The sequence below is a fragment of the Pipistrellus kuhlii genome, unplaced genomic scaffold, assembly GCF_014108245.1.
Source record: "Pipistrellus kuhlii isolate mPipKuh1 unplaced genomic scaffold, mPipKuh1.p scaffold_m20_p_3, whole genome shotgun sequence".
NCBI lineage: Eukaryota > Metazoa > Chordata > Mammalia > Chiroptera > Vespertilionidae > Pipistrellus > Pipistrellus kuhlii.
In genome coordinates, this window is record NW_023425529.1 from 101,470,021 (window position 1) to 101,492,428 (window position 22,408).

At 38.6% G+C, this 22,408-nt stretch overlaps 1 protein-coding gene and 1 long non-coding RNA gene across 2 annotated transcripts in view; one reads left to right on the top strand and one right to left on the bottom strand.

Moving 5' to 3' along the window:
- STARD13 (StAR related lipid transfer domain containing 13) overlaps positions 1 to 22,408 on the top strand; it is a 246,629-nt gene that overhangs the window by 12,985 nt on the left and 211,236 nt on the right. The window lies entirely within an intron of this gene.
- LOC118728614 lies at positions 1,401 to 21,031 on the bottom strand. The gene is made up of 3 exons (XR_004990944.2): positions 21,021 to 21,031; positions 13,611 to 13,623; positions 1,401 to 1,610 (listed from the first exon to the last, which is right to left on the bottom strand). It is a non-coding gene; the product is annotated as an uncharacterized LOC118728614 (long non-coding RNA).

The following is a 22,408-nucleotide window of genomic DNA, read 5'->3' on the forward strand; positions in this document are numbered from 1 at the left end:
TCATGCCTTGATTCGTAAGTTCAATTTCATTGGTTAATTAAGTTAGATAAAAGTAATGTGTAAAATCACAGGATATTAGATCTGAAAGGGACCTTGAGCATCTACAATGTATAATTCAGGTTCTCTGTTTCCCTTGCTCTTGGGGAAGGTGATCCCCTAAGAAAGAAAGTGTGTTTGTTTTATTGTATTGTTTATTGATTTTGACAGCATCTTTATGAAATAAGGCAATAACACTACTATTGCTGTTTACAGAGCTATAATTACATATATTGAAGCAAATATTTTCTTTCTTTTTTCAAGTATTGCAGTGCTTACATATAATAGGAGATTGGGACAAATTACAATTTTTGGAAGGCTAGATTTTCAGATTCAAGCTTGTTTTGAAAACTTAATTAAGCTGTTTCTTAATTAAAAATTTATTTGCAATAGCCATAATAGATTAATTTTATTAAACAACTGCTATGAAAATCATTAAAGACATTTCCTGTGTAGGCTTTACTTAGGGGTACTTACTCAGAAAATGAAATTAGAAGAAGTAGTAATAAAACCTATTATTTATCACCAGGGATTTCCAGTACATATTTGCCAACATTTTATTTTGTTATTACATCCATCTCTTTTGGTGAAGAACACAAAAATTGACCAGAGATTAGTCTCAGAAATTACATACCTTAGATTAAATATCCTTCTTCTAATGGAAGTTGTGCATAGATAGTCTCATTTAATAATGTAAAAAAAAGACATTTTCCTTTGTTTGAAAGTTAAGTTCATTATTTAATGCAAAGTTTTTTTTCTGGGTAATTAAATAAAAAGAGCATATGAATTGTTATTTGTTTTTAAGCTACTTCAAACAAGAATGTATTTATAGTTCTGAATAGTAATACAAATAAGTAGCAGATTCTGTCCCTCGTCAGCAGGTTCTAGGCCATATTGTAAGAAAGTAGACTTGCCTGACGGCAATGCCCTGGCACCCAGGTGGACACTAATGGTAGACCACATAGAAAAAGAAACAAGAGACAGTGGCTTGGTAAACCCATTCTGTGTGCCTAGCTCTGAACACAGAAGAAGTATTAGATATGTAAACAGCTTTAATCAAAGAGCCCTATCAACTTTTACTTTATAGATAGTAAATTTGTAGGAGCAAATTAAATCTTAATGGTACAGTCATCAGAATTAAAAAATTAAAATTCTAGGTATCACTCTATGTGCCAGGCCAGCACAGCCAATTGTTCAGTGAGGAGGAGGAGGGTGGGGGGGGGGGGGCGAGGTGTGGCGAAGGATTAAAGAAAATACAAACTGGGGCTGGGTGGATCTCCTGTGCCTGGCTAAGGCCACAGAGAGAGATCCAGAGGGCAAGCTGAGGCTTTATTTTATAGCCGGAGGTAAACAAGGTAGTGGTCACCATAGTTACAATGTTCTTGTGAGTTTCACTTGTTTTGGTAGCATTTGCTGCATCTCCCACAGCCCATTAGCTATCCAGGGAGGATCTAGGGAGCTTCATAAAGTCAAGCTTAATTATGCTAAGAGGGCTGTGTCCTCTAAGCTGGAACTTGTTTGTGGCTTTACCAACAGGTAAGTCCAAGGCTTAACCCTATAGCCGCTTCCTAAAACTCTGGACATGATCTCTTATATCAATAGTCAAATATAGTGAATTCTTCATGTATCTGTATTTGTGCTTAGGTCATAATCTCTTGTAGGGAAAGGATGTCTTATTCACTGTGGACAGTCCAGTTGCCCTAGCATAGAAGTTGAGATACAGAAGGTGCACAATGAATGCTTGTTGAGTGAATGAATTAATAATTATTATAATACTAGAGGCCCAGTGCACAAAATTCCTACATGGGGGCCGGGGTGGTATCCCTCAGCTCAGCTTGCACAATGGGATCAGGCCTAAACAGGCAGTCGGACATCCCTCTCACAATCCAAGACTGCTGGCTCCCAACTGCTTGCCTGCCTGCCTTCCTGATTTCCCCTAACTGCTTCTGCTTGCCAGCCTGTTCACCCCCTAACCACTCCCCTGCCAGCCTAATTGATGTCTAACTGCTCCCCTGCCAGCCTGTTTGCCCCTCTCTGCATGTCTGGTCACCCCTAACTGCCCTCCCCTGCAGGCTTGATTGACCCCAAATGCCCTCCCATGCAGGCCTGGTCCCTCCCAACTGTCCTCCCCTGCTGGCGAGGTGGCCATCTTATGTCCACATGGGGGCAGGATCTTTGACCACATGGGGGCAGCCATCTTGTGTGTTGGAGTGATGGTCAATCTTCATATTACTCTTTTATTAGATAGGATAGAGGCCTGGTGCATGGGTGGGGACCAGCTGGTTTGCCCTGAAGGATGTCCCGGGTCAGGGTGTGGGTTCCCTTGGGGCATGGGGTGACCTGGGCAAGGGGCCTGTGGTGGTTTGCAGACTGGCCATGCCCCCTGGTGACCCAAGCAGAGGTTCTGGTATCTGGGATATATTTATCTTCTACAATTGAAACTTTGTAGCTTTAAGTGGAGGTCAAAGCAGGCCAGGGCTGCAGAAACTTGGCTTCCTCCATCACCAAGGGCAACCCTAGCCTCCTGCTCTCTCCAGCTCCATGGCTGCCACCACTTCTGTTGGAATTTATTTATCTTCTATAATTGAAACTTTGTAACCTTAAGTGGAGGCCTGAACTAACCAGGGTGTGTGGAAAGCTTGGCTTCCTCCATCACAGGGGAAAGCCAAGCCTCCCTCCTGCTCTCTCTGCGACTACAGCCATATTGGTTGGGTTAATTTGCATACTCACTCCTGATTGGTTGGTGGGTGTGGCTTGTGGGTATAGCAGAGTGATGGTCAATTTGCATATTTATCTCTTATTAGCTAGGATGGTCAGCTACCCTGCATTAGTCTCTATTATGCGGTAGGCATTGTATTAAGGATTTAATACATTTTTCTCATTTGATGGCCAAACTTCAGGACAAGCACTACCAATGTCACTGTTAGCACACAGAGTACCTTGTTTTTGTTTAGAAAAAAGGCTTCCTCTCGAGGCTCATGAACAAAAAACATTAGAAATCAGTTCTTCCCTCTAAGCAAATGCAGCCCCAGGGGCTGTGGTTGGTGGACCCTAGGCTGAATTTCAACCTCCATGCCCCCTTTGGCTTCTTGCTGTGCTGGCCACAGCCTACATAATTGTACATAGTGATTCTGGGTATCAATACCATTCCCACTTAATGTATGAGGAAACCAAGGCATGGTTAAGTAACTTGTTCAAAGCACACAACTACTACTTATTGCTGTGTAAATTTGTGAGTGGCATAACCCACATTTCTTGCAAGAGCTGTGAGATCCTTACGATTCTGGAATCTACACCATAATCTCAGTCTAACACTTAGAAATGGGTAACTGTTCATGGTGTCATAGTGACAATGTGGAACCATTTCAGAACCCTGTGCCTAGTATTGCCGCAAAGATACCATGAGGTATAATAGATAGTTGCTGACCAGTATTTTGGCATTCCAGGGTCCCCATGATAATAATCATGTTGATTGATGATGATCCTGAATATTTGTGTAACACTTTCCAGTTAAATATTTTTCCATTAAGGGAAATAACAGTGGCTTATAATCTGTAGGTTCTCACAGAAGTCCTTTGAGGTAAGCAGAGAAGGTGCTATTACCAAATATAGCAGGCTAATTCTTAAGTTGATAATTTTGTATGGCCTGAGAACCTATTCTAATAAAAGAGTAATATCCAAATTAACCATCACTTTATCACAAAGATGGCGACACACATAGCGGCCGGGGTGGGATGCTGGTGTTGTCGCCCAGCAACGAGGACAGCATCTCACACCCTGGCCGCAGAGGGAGGGAGGGAGTCTGGGCAGGGAGGATGCCCGCAGCCCAGTGGACACAACACAGGGTCCCTCTGCCCATGAGCTTCAAAAGAAACACCTTTTCTGACACCTCAGTGGCTAAGCTCCCTGTTTGCAGCCACTTGCAGTGTTCTTGGTAACTTAGGTAATAAGAATTCAAGAAGGTCATCTAGGGTTTTTCCACCTCACCCCTGGAGGAAAAACAAAGGTCCGCTGCTGGAGGGGCTAAGAAATGTCATATCCTGCCCTAGCCGGTTTGGCCCAGTGGATTGAGCCTCAGCCTGCTGACCGCAGGGTCCGGGTTTGATTCTGATCAAGGGCATGTAGCTAGGTTTCAGGATCCTCCCTGGCCAGGGCCCAGATCAGGGCTTATGCAGGAGTCAATCAATCGAAGTGTGCTCTCACATTGATGTTTCTATCTATCTTTCCCTCTTTCTTCCAAGTTCTATAAAAATCTATGGAAACATATCCTCATGTGACCAGGCCTGCAGGGGGCCGTGACTGGCGACCAGGCTGGCAGGGGGGCAGTTGGGTGCAACCAGGTTAGCAGGGGGGTTCGTTGGGGGTGACTGTGGTTGGTGTTTCTCTCTTTTTCACTTCCATCTCCATCACGGTAAAGGAAACAGGTTCCTGAGTGGAGGATCTGGGGATTAAGAAATTGAAGAAAGAAAGAGACCAAGAGGCAGAAATAGATTCATAAAGTTGGGAGCGAGGTGGGCGCCATTCTCTCTGATGGAGAGGCAGCAAGCACTGAACCATGCAACAGGTTTATTTTTATATCTCAAAATACCAAGAAGTAACACCAAAACTTTGGATCAAAGGAGCTTATTTGCATTCAAACTAGGCCCTAGCATTACTGGATTTACATATCTAGACCCGTTCCTGCTGACACCTGGACAAAAGTAAGTCAGAAACTCAATAACACCGCCTTCCTTCTTGTGGGGGAGGGGGTGTAACCAGGGACACAGACTCTGCCACTGCCTCAGGCTCAGATGATAATTTAAAGAATGTCCATGTGCCTTCCCATGAGGCTCTCTACAGTGACCTGGCCAGCAGTTGGGCAGTGAGGGGTGAACAGGCTGGCAGGGGGGAGCAGTTAGGAGTGACCAGGATGGGAGGGAGGGGGTAGTTAGGGGTAACCAGGTTGGCAGGGGGCAGTTAGGGGTGATTAGGCTAGGATGCAGAGGCAATGAGGGGTGACCAGGCAAGCATGGGAGGCACTTAGGGGCAACCAGGAAGGCAGGCAGGTGAGTGATTAGGAGCCAGTGTTGAGGATTGTGAGAGGGATGTCCGACTGCCGGTTTAGGCCCCATCCAAGGATCGGGCCTAAACCGGCAGTCGGACATCCTCCAAGGGGACCCAGATTGAAGAGGATGTATGCTGGGCTGAGGAGACACCCATACATGAATTTTGTGCACCTGGCCTCTAGTTTTTAAGTAATTGTTTGTATTTCTGTAGGATCAGTTGTTACTTCACCTCTTTCATTTCTGACTTTGTTTATTTGGGTCTTTACTCTGCTTTTTGGTGAGCCTGGCTAGAGGTTCATCAATTTTCTTTATCCTTTCAAAGAAACAGTTTTTGTTTTTGTTGATGTTTTGTAAATTTTTTTTGTTCTCTATGTCATCTATTTCTGCTCTGATCTTTATTGTTTCCTTCTTTTTGCTTATGCTGGGGATTTCTTATTGTTCTCTTTCTAATGCTTTGAGTTGTAGGGTTAGATATTTTATTACAATTTTTTCTTGTTTTTTTTTTGAGGTAGGCCTGTAGAGATATGAATTTCCCTTTCAAGATTGCTTTCACTATGTTCCATGGATTTTGGATTGTTGTGTTTTCCTTGTCATTTGTTGCCATGATGCTTTTTATTTCTTCTTTAATCTCTTTGGTAACCCAATCATTGTTTAATATAGGGGTGTCGAACTCAATCAGAGAAGGGGCCAAAATCTAAAATCCAGCCTAAATTGCGGGCCGAATGGTCTACTGAACAGTCATAAACTGTCATTGTGATGGAAACGCAGCGGAGTGCAGTGATGACAGCGTGGTGCGGGCCACATTGCAAGGCCTGGCGGGACGGATTTGGCCCGCGGGCCTTGTGTTTGACACATGTGGTTTAATAGCATGCTATTTATCCTCCAGGTGTATTTATTGTTTTTATTGTAGTTGATTTTTAATTTTATGCCATTGTGATCTGAGAAGATGCTTGATATGATTTCTATCTTCTTGAATGTGAAGAGACTTTTTCTGTGTTCCAATATATGACCTAACTTTGAAAATGACCCATGTGCACTTGAGAAGGATGTATATTATGTGGCTTTGGGGTGAAATGTTCTGAAGATGTTAATTAATTGCATCTAATCTAGTGAGTCATTTAGGATTGATTTTTCTTTGCTGAGTTTTTATTGAGAGGATTTGTCCAGTGGTGTTAGTGGGGTATTAAAGTCCCCAACTGTATTTCTGTCAATCTCTCCCTTCATATCCTCTAGAAGTATTTTTAAGTATTTTGGTGCTCCTGTATTGGGTGCATATATGTTTACCAGACTTATATATTCTTGTGGAATTGCTCCCATTAGCATTATGAAGTGGCCTTCCTTATCTCTTGTTATGGCCTTTACTTTGAGGTTTAATTTGTCAGATATAAGTTTTTCTACCCCAGTTTTTTGTCATTTCCTTTCGCCAGATAAAATTTTTTCCATCCCTTCACCATCCGTCTGTGTGAGTCCTTTTATCTGAGGTGGATTTCCTGTAGATAGCAGAAATATGGGTTATGTTTTCTTATCCACTCATCTACCCTATGTTTTTTGATTGAGGCATTTAATCCATTTACATTTAAAGTTTGTTACCATTTTTATTCTTTATTCCTGTGTCCCTCCTTCCCTTCCGATTTCTTCTTTTTACAGCAGACCCTTTAGCATTTTTTGCATTGCTAGTTTGGTCATAATAAACTCCCTTAGTCCTTTTTTTGTCTGTGAAGCTCCTGATTTCACCCTCAAATTTGATTGAAAGTCTTGCTGGGTACAGCATTCTTGGATACAGATTCTTCCTTTGCATGACTTTGGATATTTCATTCCATTCTCTTCTGGCTGATGTGTTTCTGTTGAGAAATCAGTTGATAGTCTGATGGGAGATCCCCTAGAGCTAACTTTCTGTCTCTCCCTGGTAGCCTTTAAGATTCTTACTTGCTGTTGGTGTTTGCCAATTTCACTAAAATGTGTCTTGGTGTCAGTCTTTTTGGGTTCATCTTGCTTGGAGCTCTGTGAGCTTTTTGGAATTATGTGAGTATTTTTCTTCCTGATATCAGGGATATTTTCTGTCAACATTTCCTCAAACAGGTTTTCTATTCCTTGCTCAGTTTCCTCTTCTTCTGGCAACCCTATTATGCAGTTGTTTTTTTGTTTTGTGTCACAATGTTCCCTGAGGCTCTTCTCTGTTTTTAAGAGTATTTTTTTCTAGATGCTGCTCAGCTTGGGTATTTTTTTTCTACCTTATCATCTAGCTCACTGATGTGGTCCTCTGCTTCTTTTAGTCTACTGTTGATGCTTTCTATTGAGTTCTTTATTGCAGTGATGTAATTTTTCATTTCTTCTTGGTTCTTCATTTCCTCCTGGTACTGAGACATATTATTGAATTTGTTTTCCATCCTTTTCAGCGATCTTATGACTATTGGTCTGAATTTTTTTTCTGACATATTATTTGCCTCCATTTCATTTACTTTCTTTTCTGGTGATTCCTCCTTTTCTTTCATATGCAGGCTGTTTCTTTGTTTTCCCATGATAGCTTCTCTCAGGGTCTATGGTTATGTAGCTCTCTCTCTCCTGTGTTGACTTAAAGGCACAAAATACAACATAACAAGACACAATGCACAGGCCATCAAACACAAATGTATTCAAAATACTAATAACCCCAAGTAAAGGTGACCACCAAAGAAAAGGGAATTAGGGGATAGAAAAGAGTGCAAAAATGAAACTTAGAAGAGGAAAAATGTAAGAAAGAAAAGGAAGGGGAAAAAATATATGTACATGGAGAAAAAACTTCAAAAAACAACTAATCTAAAAAACGGAAACAACAAATACCCAAAGATGAATGCAAACAACAATTAATCAAAAAAATTCAAATAACCAAATGACAAAAACCCAAATGAATCTGAGGAGGCAGAGTTTATTTCCAGAAGGTAAGGTCAAGGAATTGATTGAATGGGAAAATAGCCACAATTAAGTATGGAGGAGTCATAAAGAGAATGAGTATATAAGAAGAAAAGTAAAAAACAAAATACAAAAAAGAAATATATATGTATACATATATGTGTGTGTATGTGTGTGTGTGTATATATATAACAAATATATATATGTTACAAATATACATATATTATATATATATATATATATATATATATATATATATATATATATATATATAAACTTTTCCTCTCTTTAATCTGTCTATTTATCTATCTATCTATGTATTCATCTCTTATTGGAAAATAAGAAGAGAGTGGATAAGCCTGAGTTGGTGATTGAAATTAATTAAGCTATTACCCTGTTTCCTCGAAAATAAGACAGTGTCTTATATTAAGTTTTTCTCCCAAAGTTGCACTAGGTCTTATTTTCAGGGGATGTCTTATCTTTCCATGCCCTAGGTCTTATTTTCAGAGGATGTCTTATTTTGGGGAAACATGGTAGTAGAAGGAAAGAATAAATGAGGATTGGAAAAACAGAAGAAAAAAAGGGAAAATCAAAAACGAACAACAACAAGATGACAGAAAGAAAGAAAAGGGGGAAAAGAAGAAAAATTGATAGTGAAGCAAGAGAAGAGAGAAGTGTGCATGGACTTGGAGCAGGGTAGATATATGATATTAGATATATGAGTAAGATCAATTTTTAACAGGGAGTAAAAAGAAAGAATAGAGAAAAACTAGAGCAGGAACAGGGTAAGAGAAACAGGATGAAAAAGGTGGAAAGTGAGGAAGAAAGTCTTGGCATCAAGGAAAATTTGAGATAGAATAAAATAATGCTAAAAGAAAAGAAAAATAATAAAATGTAGAACACTAATCTCAAAATAAAATAAAATAAGGAATAAGTAAAATAAAGTAAAACTTTAAACAAAGGTAAAATAACAGTAGTAATATTAATTAAAATAAAAATTCTATATAATAAAGAGGTAATATGCAAATTGACCATTACTCCCAATGGCCATCCCCATGTTGTCAAAGAGGGCAGTTGGGGGTAATCAGGCCTGCAGGAGGGGGAAGTTGGTGGGGGACCAGGCCTTCAGGGGAGGGCAGTTGTTGGGGACCAGGTCAGCAGGGGAAGGCAGTTGGGGCAACCTGTCCTGCAGGGGAGGACAGTTAGGGGTCACCAGGCTGGCAGTGGAGGACAGTTAGGATTGACCTTGCTAACAGGGCGGGTGGGCAGTTGGGGGAGGGCAGTTAGGGGCAATCGGTCTGGTAGGGGAGCAGTTAGGCTTTGATCAGGCTTGCAGGGGAGTGCTTAGGGGTTGATCAGGCTGGCAGGCAGAAGCAGTTAGGAGAAATCAGGCAGGCAAGCATGTGAGTAGTTAGGAGCCAGCAGTCCTGGATTGTGAGGGGTCTCAGTTTGGAGACGGTACAAACTGGACTGAGGGAGACACACCCCCGTGCATCAATTTTGTGCATGGGGCCTCTAGTAAAATAATCATATAAGTAAAAGCAAGTGAGAAAAAAAATTAGTTTTTTAAGTAAACAATAAAAAATTAAAAAGTTAAGTAGTGAAGGTTATTCACTTCTGCTTGGCACATTTGTTTTCTATCAGGTAGTCATCACAGTATTGAAGTTCCCTGTGATCCACCACTTATCTGTGTCATAAGCCACAACCTTGTTTTCAAGCAATTGGGATCTCTCTGCTCGCTTTGGTTCTCAGCCTGCCTTCAGTTGTACTTACACAAGAGTCAATTTCTGACACAATCTATGGGTGGCAGTGTTTTTGTATTAATATCTATGAGTAAATGGCCCCTTTACCCAGTGTTTAAGTTTTTTCCCCCTGTCACACTTAATTCTGGGTTGGAGGGACAGACTGCCTCAGAGTTGTTTTCCTGCTTGTCTCTCCTTATTCTGATCCCCAGTTTCCAGAAAATCAACTTTCCCCTGCCGTCTTGGTGAGTATTTTTAATTGAAAGAGCTTATTTTAAAAGTAAGGAGGTACAAAGTAAGAAGGTAAAAAGAACCGTGCCGACTCTTTCCCCCTGGCACTGTGCAAGCAGTATAGAACTTCAGGCTGCCTTTCTGGGCCCAGCCCAGTTATGGACCCTCTTCTGCCAGCAACCTTGGGGTTCCCTTTCACATTTGAGGGCTACACTGATCCCAATGGCCACAGATATTGTGGGGCTCAGTCTCCCTCTGAGACTCTAGTCCTTGCTGTGTGTGTTTCTCCCTTCCTGAATCCCAGATGTCACCTTCCTATAGGCCAGTGTTTCCCAACCTTCTCTCATGATGAGAATCACCTGGTGGAGTTGTTAAAACACAGATTCCTGAATCCCAACTAAGAAGTGCTAAACTAGAATTTTTGGGAACATATAGGTAAAATTGTATACTTAACTAGTGCTCTAAGACAGATTTTATATACAGAGCACTAAGTTAGGTATGCAATTTTACCTATATGTTCTCAAAAGTTCTAGTTTAGCACTTCTTAGTTGGGATTCAGGAATCTGTGTTTTAACAACTCCACCAGGTGATTCTCATCATGAGAGAAGGTTGGGAAACACTGCTATAGGCAATATCTGACCTTTTCATCCACAGATTGCCTCACCAGCTGTGTTTAATTCACCAATTCCAAGTGGATGTTGTTTGATTCAGCTGTTCCTTCTATCTGTTCTGTGAGAAAGTTCAGGGTCCATCTGAGTATTCAGCACCCCTTTATCTCCCCATGGACAGACTTTTTAGGCACCTGTGGTCAGGGAGGCTAGAGTATTGGTGTTTGTGGGTTTGAAGCTGAGGCAGCTGGTCCCTGGGCATTGTAGTTGTAGGGTCCTGGGAGGTATCTAAGGTCTCCCCAGTTGAAGGTAAGGCTGTCCTTCCGATCACAGCCAGTCTTCCCTTCAAGATGGCGCTGTCTCTGTGGTAGATCCGGCTATTCCAGAAGAGATTTCAAAAAAAAATTAGTTTTTAAAGTAAACAATAAAAAATTAAAAAGTTAAGTAGTGAAGGTTATTCACTTCTGCTTGGCACATTTGTTTTCTGGCCAGGCTGTCTGGCCAGGGGAGCCAGGTCAACCAGTCCCCAACAGTCCTTGACCGGCAGAGGGGACCAGTTGGAGGTGAGCAGGCTGGCAGGGGATGCAGTTGGGGGCAATCAGGCCAGCAGGAAGAGTGGGTAGGGGTGATCAAGCAGGCAAGCAGGTGAGTGGTTAGGAGCCAGCAGTCTCAGATTGCAAAGGAGTTGTCTAATTGCCAGTTTAGGCCCAATCCCACAGGAGTCTCAGATTGGAGAGGATGCAGGCCAGGCTAAGAAACACACACCCACATGCACGAATTTCATGCAGTGGGCTACTAGTTCATTCATAAGCATTTATTAATGACTACTTTATGCAATATTACCTATCAGGTTCTGGGAACACAGAGATAAATATGATAAAATCCTTTCAAGCAACTTATAAGAATTTATGACTTCTTATAATTCTGGTAAGAAATGTTATAATTTTCTGACTTTAATATTCATACAGAATGGTTTTAGGTCAATAGTTTAAAAGGTCTTACAAATTTTCATTAAAAAAGTTGAGTTCTTTGATTAAGCATAAGCTTAGACTCTTATGAAAAGCTGGATTTATATATCTAACACACTGACTAGAAGCAGGGTGGGGTGGGGGGAAGAGTCCGAAGAAAAGTACTAATTCATGGTGTACAACTTGAGAATCTCCACTGAACAGCTGCATTGTAACACTTACCCTTTTGTTCACATGGAGTTGCTCTTTGGAATCCTCAGATATCTGTGATCGCCTGAGGGAGGGCTATTTAAATGTCACCAGGGCAACAACATGTCACCACATGAAGCAACTGCTCTGTGGCATTCTTTATGAAAAGCATTGAATTAAATTATTGCATAACAAATCATCTACATATGAAAGGCTGTGAACTGTTGGAGAACTCAACTGAAAACAATGCTGAATTTGATTCCTACCTCCACTGATAACTTACTGGCACTTTTAGAAATCTTGCTATGAGCCAAGTTCCCTATCTGGAATGTAGGAAATATTAATACTATACTTCTGACCTCAAGGGAAGTGAGAACTTAAAAAAAACTTCCCATCTATCCCTTAGCCCTGTTTCTCTTACCCTTTCTTGGTCAACCTTTCAAAAAGATTAAACTATTTTCTACTCTGCTTGAAGCCATTGCTCCCCAACATGGAGAACCCAGCAAAACTGATAACAGCTACAGTGACTGAGCACTTACCATGAGCCAGAGACTGTGCTCAGCACTTTACATGCATTATTTTATTTCATCCTAATGACATGTAGGTTTAGTAGTATTAATATCCTTATTTTATAATTAAGACATTTAGACTCTAAAATGTGCATGATTTTTGGCACAGGCTCACAGAGCTAGGGAGTATTCCAAAGCAAAGATTAAAATCAGGTCTAGGAGCCCTCAAGCCTCTCTATATATATTGGTGTTAAAGCAGGGGTGGGGAACCTTTCTTCTGCCAAGGGCATTTAGATATTTATAACATCATTCAAGGGTCATATAAAATTATCAGCTTAAAAGTTGGCCTGCTATATTTGATCAAACATTTAATTAACTCACCCCTAATGCCTTGGCTCACCACTCCTGGAATAGAGAAAACTGAATGTCACATCACATTCCCTATCATCATTATACTTGGCTACTGCTTAATCTAGAAATCATAGATAGATACCTTTATAGTAGGAAAAATATTTCTACACACTAAGTTAAGTATACTAATTCAAGAAAGCCTGTAGAGAGCCTGTATATGAAAAATAAGCAATATGTAATGTTTAGTTATGGTTAGACCAAAATAAGATAGATTTTGAAAAATGTACTGAAATACATATAAATTATATTGTCATTAGTGGCCTACCCCCTAACCTACCAATGCTTGAATCCCTTCATGCAAATTGCCAGCTCATGAACCGTACAAAAAAATGAGTCTCACTCCTTTTGGGTTGGATGTCAGTTGTGAATCCCCAAAGGAAAACAGTAAACCTTTTTCATCAAATTTTAAAACACTTGCCAAAACCGGTTTCGCTCAGCGGTAGAGCGTCGGTCTGCGCACTGAAAGATCCCAGGTTCGATTCCGGTCAAGGGCATGTACCTTGGTTGTGGGCATATCCCCGGTAGGGGGTGTGCAAGAGGCAGCTGGTCGATGTTTCTCTCTCATCGACGTTTCTAGCTCTCTCTCTCTCTCCTTTCCTCTCTGTAATAAAAATCAATAAAATATATATATTTTAAAAAAATGTAAAACACTTAACTATTTCAAAGTGTAAATCCATTCTCAAAGTGAAAAAAATAAAAATAAAAATGGCACCACTGGTATATACTTGAAAGGACAATTTTTCCCATTTACATTTTTTATTTACTTACTTATAATTATAAAACTAACATGTTGATTATGGAGATAACATGTTAATTATAAAAAACACCCAAAGATAACCACTACCTGCTTTTTAAAAATATATATATTTTTTATTGATTTTGGAGATGAAGGGAGGAGAAAAAGATAGAAATATCAATGATGAAAGAGAATCATTGATCAGCTGCCTCCTGCATGCCCCCTACTGGGGATCCAGCCCACAACCCAGGCATATGCCCTTCACCAGAATCAAACCCATGACCCTTCAGTCTGCAGGCCGATGACACTCTATTCACTGAGCCAACCTGGCTAGAGAGAGCCACTACATACTTTTAAAGTGTACTTATAAAAGTATTTTGAAAATATTTCAAGCAGGCAAGCCAGTGTTTTCAGAAATAAATGTGGTCTTCCAAGAGAATTTTTTAATGGAGACAGCAGATATGTGGCTATTATAGGTATTTTTAAATGGTAAAGTTGCTTTATAATCACATATCTAATGCAGCATTCTAAGATTGCAGAAATATTTTGATCATAGATGGGTCATTTTTTTTTCAAGGAAAATTATAACTATTGTAACATTTTGAGTGCTAAACATGTACCAGGCACACAAATTTGTATTTAATACTTAAAACAGGCCTAGTTCATTATTATATTCATTTTTCATGTTATACAACTAATTCTTATAGAAAATTAGGAATTAAGCAAAGTCTCATAGTCAGAGCTATCTTCCCTTAGGCTCATGGACTCAACCATTAAGCATCATTGATAGGAGAAAAGCACAGCTATTTTTGCTTAGTTAGAAAATGAACATGTGAATGAAATCATACACATCACCACTTGAGTGTTATTGGACTACTAAATAATATGCCATATGTGAAAGCATTTAGACAAAGTGTGTAATTAATTCTCAAAATGTAAGTATAAAAAAATCACCTCAAGTGCTTTTTCAATATATGCCATTGAGAACCTACTGATTAGAAAGTCATATTGGATAGGAACTTGCATTTTTAAGATTCTTTCTTGAGAACTGTGAGGCTGTTGATCTGTGGGATCCACTTTGAAAAACCCATTTTATCACAGAAGATTGAAATATAGTTTCCTTTCCCTAAATGTCTTTGGAAGAAAACCAAAGACTGGTTTAAGAACAGGGCTCAATTCATATGGTATTGTGTCTGGTTTACGTTATTTTCTTGAGATACAACAACATAAAATTCCATTTCATATTTAGCTTCTTATCCTGATGACCTCTTTGTAAAACTTTAGTGTACAAAAGGGGCATTTGAGTGGTTAAAAAAGTTCTCACAAAAGCTCTGACTTGATAGGATTCTCCCAACTTATGGAGCAGCTAAAGTAATACCAGGTGGGGGTGCCGGGATTTCCTGTTTATTCATTTTACCCATATTAAATGATTTTATACATACATACTATGTTTTCATAGTTGTTATGAAAGGAAGCTTTTCTATTAAATCCCATTGACATAAAGCACTTTTTGGAGGAGGTGAAGGTGGGAATAAATCTCCTTTGGATTTGCCATGAGTTAATGAATTACACAGTTTTACTTTTTTTTTTTGCTGTCGATAAAAGAGACTCTGTTAAGACTTTATAGGACTGATGATGAATTCAGGTGGCTATTTATGCATTTTTGGTTCCTTTTCCCCATTCCTTTTCTGTCCTGTGGACATGTAACATTTGGAACGTTTAATCCAACCTATAATGGATGTGTAAGAGAAGGAGATTAAAATAAAAACTTTTAAAGTACTTCACATAAAAAGGTTTTGTGAAAAAAAAAAGATTAAAATGATAGATTATACCAGGATTTTATATTTATTGTCTTTATTCATTTTTTTCTCTCTCTATGTATCTGTCCACAGATACTTAGGCAGTATCTGTGGACAGAACTGTTGAGCAGAGTGTTTGGGAAAAGCCCTTATCCTTTTTTCTTCTGAAGCAACTGAGGCCTGATGTATTAGCTTTTTGATGGTTTGATGAAGGCTGAAATAAGAATTCAGTTGCACCTACACTATTCAGTATCAGTAGGAAGGAAGTAGTGTGCATTGCTCTAAAAGCACAGTTGTGCTCATGATGCTTTCAGAGAGAATGACAAATGGCCTATGATACTAACAAACTTGTTTGATGTGTAGGTTCAGAATCCTTCCAGTTTACTTCTTAAAAAGAGAAGAAATTTGTATATGATATACCTCATATGCTTTTGATACACCTCATATGCTTTTCATATACAAGGGAGAAAAAATTAGTAGCAGCAAAACAGATCCAGGGCCTGTAGGAATGACATCTATTGCAGAGACTGAAGTATCAGCACCCACTCTCAGAAAGGAAATTTTTAGGGATAAATTTGACATAGATATAGAAGATCAACATATGCAAGTATTATAATTTGCAAGTATTTATTAGCACATCAGTGTTCTTATAAGGCACATTGAACCTTTTTAAAAGATGAAACTAGAGGTGTGTGTTTTTAATTTTAGTAATCTAAATAGTATCTTAATCCCTTGAAAACATACAAATTACAAAAATCACATAATATTTATTCATCAACATTGAGTAAAAAATATAAAGTAATTAAGTTAAATAGGGGGTCAGAAAGTGATAAAACACTAAATAACCCTTTCTTTGATAATGTACATGGGTATTTTCAAGATGTTTTTGTGAATAAGTTTTGTAGGATTTTTATAACAACAGTCTTGATGATGACCATGACTTTGAATCTGAAACTCTAATTCCCTATTCATCATCAGCTTCTGTTTTTGTGTTTGATATAGCTGGTTTATAAATATACACATTTACAAAGTCTATTTAGAACTTTTAATTACTAGATAAAATTAACCTAGTTTCTAAGTTGGGTATCAGCCCTCACAATGGCATAAGGAGCTTTTGTTATGCAGGCCTCAGGAATGCCTGGCTGGGGAAAGCCAGTTAATAGATTCAGACAGATGGATTTTGATGAGACTCTGTACTGTACACAGTTCTTTAGCAAATGTTTTCAGATATTCTCAAGTAACACACTTCACATGAAAACAAATATGGATTTGCTTACTTTAGAGTCAATAGTAATTATTATCATTAGTATTAATTAAAATATATTTTCTGTTTGTGTATATTTGAGTGCTAAATTCATGTCACATTATACATATAAACCTTTACATACAGAGAAAACACACTTTGAATTTAAAAGTCTCTGACAGAAAATTATTTCAGCTGTTGTGAAATATTGCACTTTTGTTAAAAATTTTACTCAGTCCAGATAGAGTGATTGTCAGCTGTGGAAATAGACTTGTGAAATTCCCCAAAGAAATGTAAGAAGATCCTGTTGTTTTTTCTCAGTGGAGATGGTGAAACCAGACCAAAGGGAATAACAGACTGGAAATCAGACTCCTAGGGGTCATTTCTTATGGGAGCCATTTTGTGAAGTCCAATGGTCTCTTCTTGAGTGTGAGGTACATCTTGCCCCACTTTCTGCCAAAGCCCAGCTTCTCAGGCATTAATTTAATTGAAGGCCAGAGAATCAAGTTTAAAGTATAGGAAAATGGGAAAGCAGGAGAGAGGAGAAGTTAAGTATATGTATTAATATAGTGAGTGCTCTTTTCAGCAAGGCACTTTGCTAGGTTTTGTGGGTGTTGCCAAAAAAGCAAGAGTGCTCATAAAACTTGCAGTCTTGGGTGTGGATTGATTTTATACCACACATCACACATTTAATTACTTAATAAAAGTTATGGAAAGTGCAATGTAGGTGAAGAAGTGATGCAATAGGAATGTAACAAGGGGACTGACAGCATCTGGAAAGTTGATGAATGCTTCCTTGAGGAATAGCATTTGAGCTAAGTTGTAGGATGTATTATAAATTCCTTAGAAGAAAAGATTAGGAAAAGCATTTAAGGCAGTGGAAGCAGCACATGCAAAATCTCAGAATTAGAAAAGCACTTGAGTCAGAGCCAGGATTGGAAAGCAGCTGGTGTGGTTGGAGCACAGAGAGTGAGCAGGGGCAAAGTGGTGGGCATCGCTCACACAGCACCGCACATCCTGGGGAAACTCCTCACGCATTCTGTAGTGTGTGCACCAACGTGGCTCTGGTTGGTGCTACACATCTTCTGGCTGAAAGAAAAAATATTAGGACTTCAAATTTGGTCTCTTATTATATTACAGTTTTTCCCTGGTTTCTATCTTCATCCCTATTTCTAAAAAAAAAAAAGAAAAGAAAAAAGAAAAAGAAAAAAAGACAAAAAAAGAATGTGTTTGTTTTTGTTTTATATCTCATAAGAAAATTACATGACTGTTCATAATGGTATGGCAATTTTAACTGCTTTAATATCTAAAAAGCCTGTATATCTTTCAGAAATTGGTATATTAGTTCATATTAATAGAAATATGAACTATCTTACATTTCATTGCATGTATTAATTTAGGTTTTCAATATGGCTCTCTTCTTTTCTAACTTCTGGAAGGCCTGGTTTAGAAACAAGGAAATAAATCAACTCTTCTGTACCAAAATAGCAGGGTTTTCGGGTCCTATTCCTGAATAACTGAATAATGTTTCTTTAGCTTTTACATCACATCTGTCTGAGCAACAGCTGTTAGGTCATTTTTTAAACTCTAGCATTTGTTTAAATTTTTATGAGTAGATATAAATTTTTAAGTTTTGTTTGAAGCAAGAATGCCTTTTCAAGATACAAAATATAATTCCTGATTCATTGTTAGGTAATGAAAATGTGAGATACATTTTCTATTATACTTCTGGTGGTTTAACTTCTCAAACTATGTGGAGAACAGTATAAACAACATATATAAAGCATGACTTTACCAGTTGCATTGCTTTGAAGACTCGTTACTAAAACTCTGGGCTATTTAGTTGTACATTGTGTATATTATGAAGACATATAAGCCACTCTTGTTGTTCGTCATTATCAGACTTGAAAAGTTACATAGGTGAAGATATTAGATACAATGATGAGTACTAGTATAAAATTAGTAAATGTAGTTGATTTCTAAATGAGATGTAGTATTTGTTAGGCAGTTGCACACATGCTCATCTAAACACTATGATTAATGAGTGGTAAATTAATTGTATCTGCCAAACACCTATTTTATTTTGCACATACTTTTGTTTACAGGTTATAGAAATTAAAAAATAAAAAGAGAGAACTCAGTCTCTTTTTTTTATAATTAAGTGAAAATATAACCTGATGCATAAAATTCATAGTTTTGATAATATTTTTAAAAATAACAAAATTCACCTAAAATTACAAATTAATGATCTATAAACTGAGTTTATAAATGCTGAAAGAATAGTGAGAGAAAAAAATTTCTAGCAGCAAGGATCACTTGTAGAAGGCATCTGAGAAGAGATGAGTGTAGCTTGGCTGGAGAGAGAGAGAAGCAATGTGTACTGGTGCTGTGGTTAGGTTCATTTAGGAAAACCCTGATTCTTTGCTGCATACATCTCCTAGTTGTGTGACTTCTACACAGAGTATACTACCAGGAGCTATGATTATAAAAGACACAACTATTGTTTTCAGCATCTCAATTATTAGGTATAAAGCAGCAATGCAAGCTTATGTTAGAGGACACCAACTTGGATGTCCTTGGTTAGAATTCAGCTACCTGATAGCTGAAAATTTGCTGTGGAGTATCATGGAAAGCAACAAATTAGATAAAAGTGAGAATTTAGAAAGTTTGTTCTGGAATGCATAATAGGAGATTATCAGGATGGGAAGGAGGGAAGGATGCTCTGCCAAGGATCAGCAGCGGCATATTCGAAAATATTTAACATGAAGCCAAAGCAGATTGTAAGAAAAGGTTCTCAGATTACTGATCCCAAATCAGGATGCCTAAAGGACATAAAAATGGTTATAATCAATGCAGTTGTTGGCATCCATTTATTGTGTTCATGTGAATTTTTAAATTAATAAAATAAGCATTTATTCATATTACATCATAATGAAAATTTTCACTGGGATAGCAAATTCTTAATTTTAAATGCCTGCTTTTCTAAAACAACAATAACAAAAAAACCACACAAATAAAATCCCACTGGATATGTAGGGCAATGCACTTATAAGTTTTTAAAAAGTCTTCTCAGCAATAACATTTTATTTTTTATATTTTTATTGACCTTTTAGAGAGAGAGAAAAGAAGAGAGATTGAAAAAGAGAAGCATTGATGTGAGAACAAAACATCAATTGGCTGCCTCTTGCATGCACCCAATCGGGGATCACACCAGAAACCGCAAGTATCCTGACCTGGAATTGAACCAGCAATCTTTTGTGCACAGGACAATGCCCACACTGGTCAGGGCAACACTTTATATTATACTCATTTTTACTGGACACTTACACAGTTTTCACTTGCGCATGTTCTCCAATAATCTAGTGTTTTGAAAATATCCAACAGCAGAGTTAGCCATTTTACCAGGAGATTAAAAGGAAATCATCTGGTTTGGTTCACAATTTCAATTCTGTTAACTAACATCTATACATTAGGGAACTCGCTGCAATTGGCAAGGAAAGTACTAAGAAAAAAACTTTCAGTAGAATTCTAATAAATCTTGCTGAACAAATGGATCACTTCTCATAGAATTTATAATTATTATAAATTTTGTTGTTACTTTTATCTGAATGAAATGTTCCACAATAAATTTTACCACTGAGTCCAATAACGAGTATTTACATACTTACCCAGCAGAATTTTTGTTTGTTTTGATTTGCCACATGCCTACTCTTAAAAAATTAGTGTAGCCATCTAAACGGACTCATTTGGAACAAGTCCACATAGCAGAAGTATATAACATATATCAGAAAGTATGCATGCCAAAAGCATTGAAACTATTTCTCATATTCTTCTTTTAATGATAACATCTCTTGACCTTTCCCTGCACCTGAGTCAAGCACAGATGCTGAAATATATAATCTTGGAAAATGGGAGGATGGGGAGGGAAGGGGGAAAGGGCTGAAAAGGAGAGGAGGAGGAGTTGAGGCATAGGGATACTTTCCTAAGACAGGAATTTAAGGGTGAAAAAAAAAATGCCTTTGACAAGGGATTTGACAGAATATCTTCCCAGCTACAAGGCATCTAGAATCCATTATTGCCATTTGGAGAAACAAAACAAAACAAAACAAAAAAAAACACATAGGAATTTCTCCTTAGGGCAAAATAAGTTGTTTCTCTTTAATAAATTCATAGACTTAAATATGGAACCTCAGATATTATAGTCCAAAGCAAGGGAAACCAGAAGGTAAACAGTAAAAAATGTTTGGTTGCTTAAATGTTATTTTAGCTTTTATGTATATTTTGTAAAGCAAAACATGGATATTTCATGAAATATGTCAAGCATAACTTTCTAAAGAAAAAGACTAACCATTTATCTAATAAGAACTGCATTGCATATTCATTAGTAGATAAATCCTGTAAAAATATTTTTTCTCATAGCAATGTCATTGTTTTCCAGTGGTTGAAAGAATCATATCATTTTCTTTCCTTTTACATAGAGCTTTACAAGATTATCCACATGCAAGTAAAGCATAGCATAAATAATATCTTACCTATTAAGTTGCTTTCATCTATGTTGAGACCAGGGCTTGGTGCCCCCTTAGGTCTCATTTCTCACTTCTCTGAGCCTGCCACATTTTTTCAAACTGCTGACCCTTTATACTTTAATTTTGTATTCCACAGTCTAAAAGGATACGCGCGCGCGCGCATACACACACACACACACACACACACACACACACACACATACTAGAGGCCCGATAAATGAAATTCGGGCATGGGTAGGGTCTCTAGGCCTGGCAGCGATCAGGGCCAACCTGGGGGGTGACTGGTGGGGGGAGACTGCTGGCATCCACCTTGGCTGGTCTGGTACTGCTAGCTCACTAGTCCCATCCCCTGCCATGGCTGCTGGTTGCCTCCCTCTGTGGGATGCCATTGGGGAGTGGTGCCAGCCCACTTGCTGGCCAGCCCTGCCCCTCGCCACTGCCCACTCACTAGCCAACCCCACCCCCTGCCGCCACTGCCAGTTGCCTCCCTCTGTGGGGTGACCAGCAGGGCAATTGCCCCCCCCCCCCTTCCCGGCGCCTCTCTCCCCCCTCCCTCCCTTGCACCCACCTTGGCCTGCTTGGGGCCTTGGGCTGGGGACAGCTCCTACTTTGAACATCTGCCCCCTGGTGGTCAGTGCATATCATAGCAACCAGTTACTCCAATGATCATTCAGCCATTCGGTCTATTTGCATATTAGTCTTTTATTATATTGGTTTATACTAAATATATATACATTTGTGTATATATATACATATATATACATACACACACACACACATATATATATAGTTACTAAATGAATAAAGAAATGAGTGATGTCAAGCTAGAAGTGATGAAACATAAATATAATTAAAACGTACATTTTCTTTTTAAAAAATATATATTTTATTGATTTTTTACAGAGAGGAAGGGAGAGAGATAGAGAGCTTGAACCGTTGATGAGAGAGAAACATCGACCAGCTGCCTCTTGCACACCCCCTACTGGGGATGTGCCCGCAACCAATGTACATGCCCTTGGCCGGAATCGAACCTGGGACCCTTCAGTCCGCAGACCGACGCTCTACCACTGAGCCAAACCGGTTTCGGCTAAAACATACATTTTCAAACAACTTCCATTGTATGACTTAATATACAAAATAATGGTATGACATAGATATTGTCCATCTTTATTTTCCAAATAAGGAAACAAACTCAGACATGCTTTTTTCAAATATATTTTTTATTGATTTCAGACAGGAAGAGAGGAAATAGAGATAGAAACATCAAGGATGACAGAGAATCATTGATCTGCTTCCTGAATGCCCACACTGGGGATCAAACCTGCAACTCAGGCATGTCCCCTGACTGGGATCCAAGCCATGAACTCCTGATTCATAGGTTAATACCCAACCACTGAGCCTTGCCAGTGGTGCCTCAGACATGTTAAGCAGACTGCCCAAGAGTATCCTATATAATAAAGAGGTAATATGAAAATT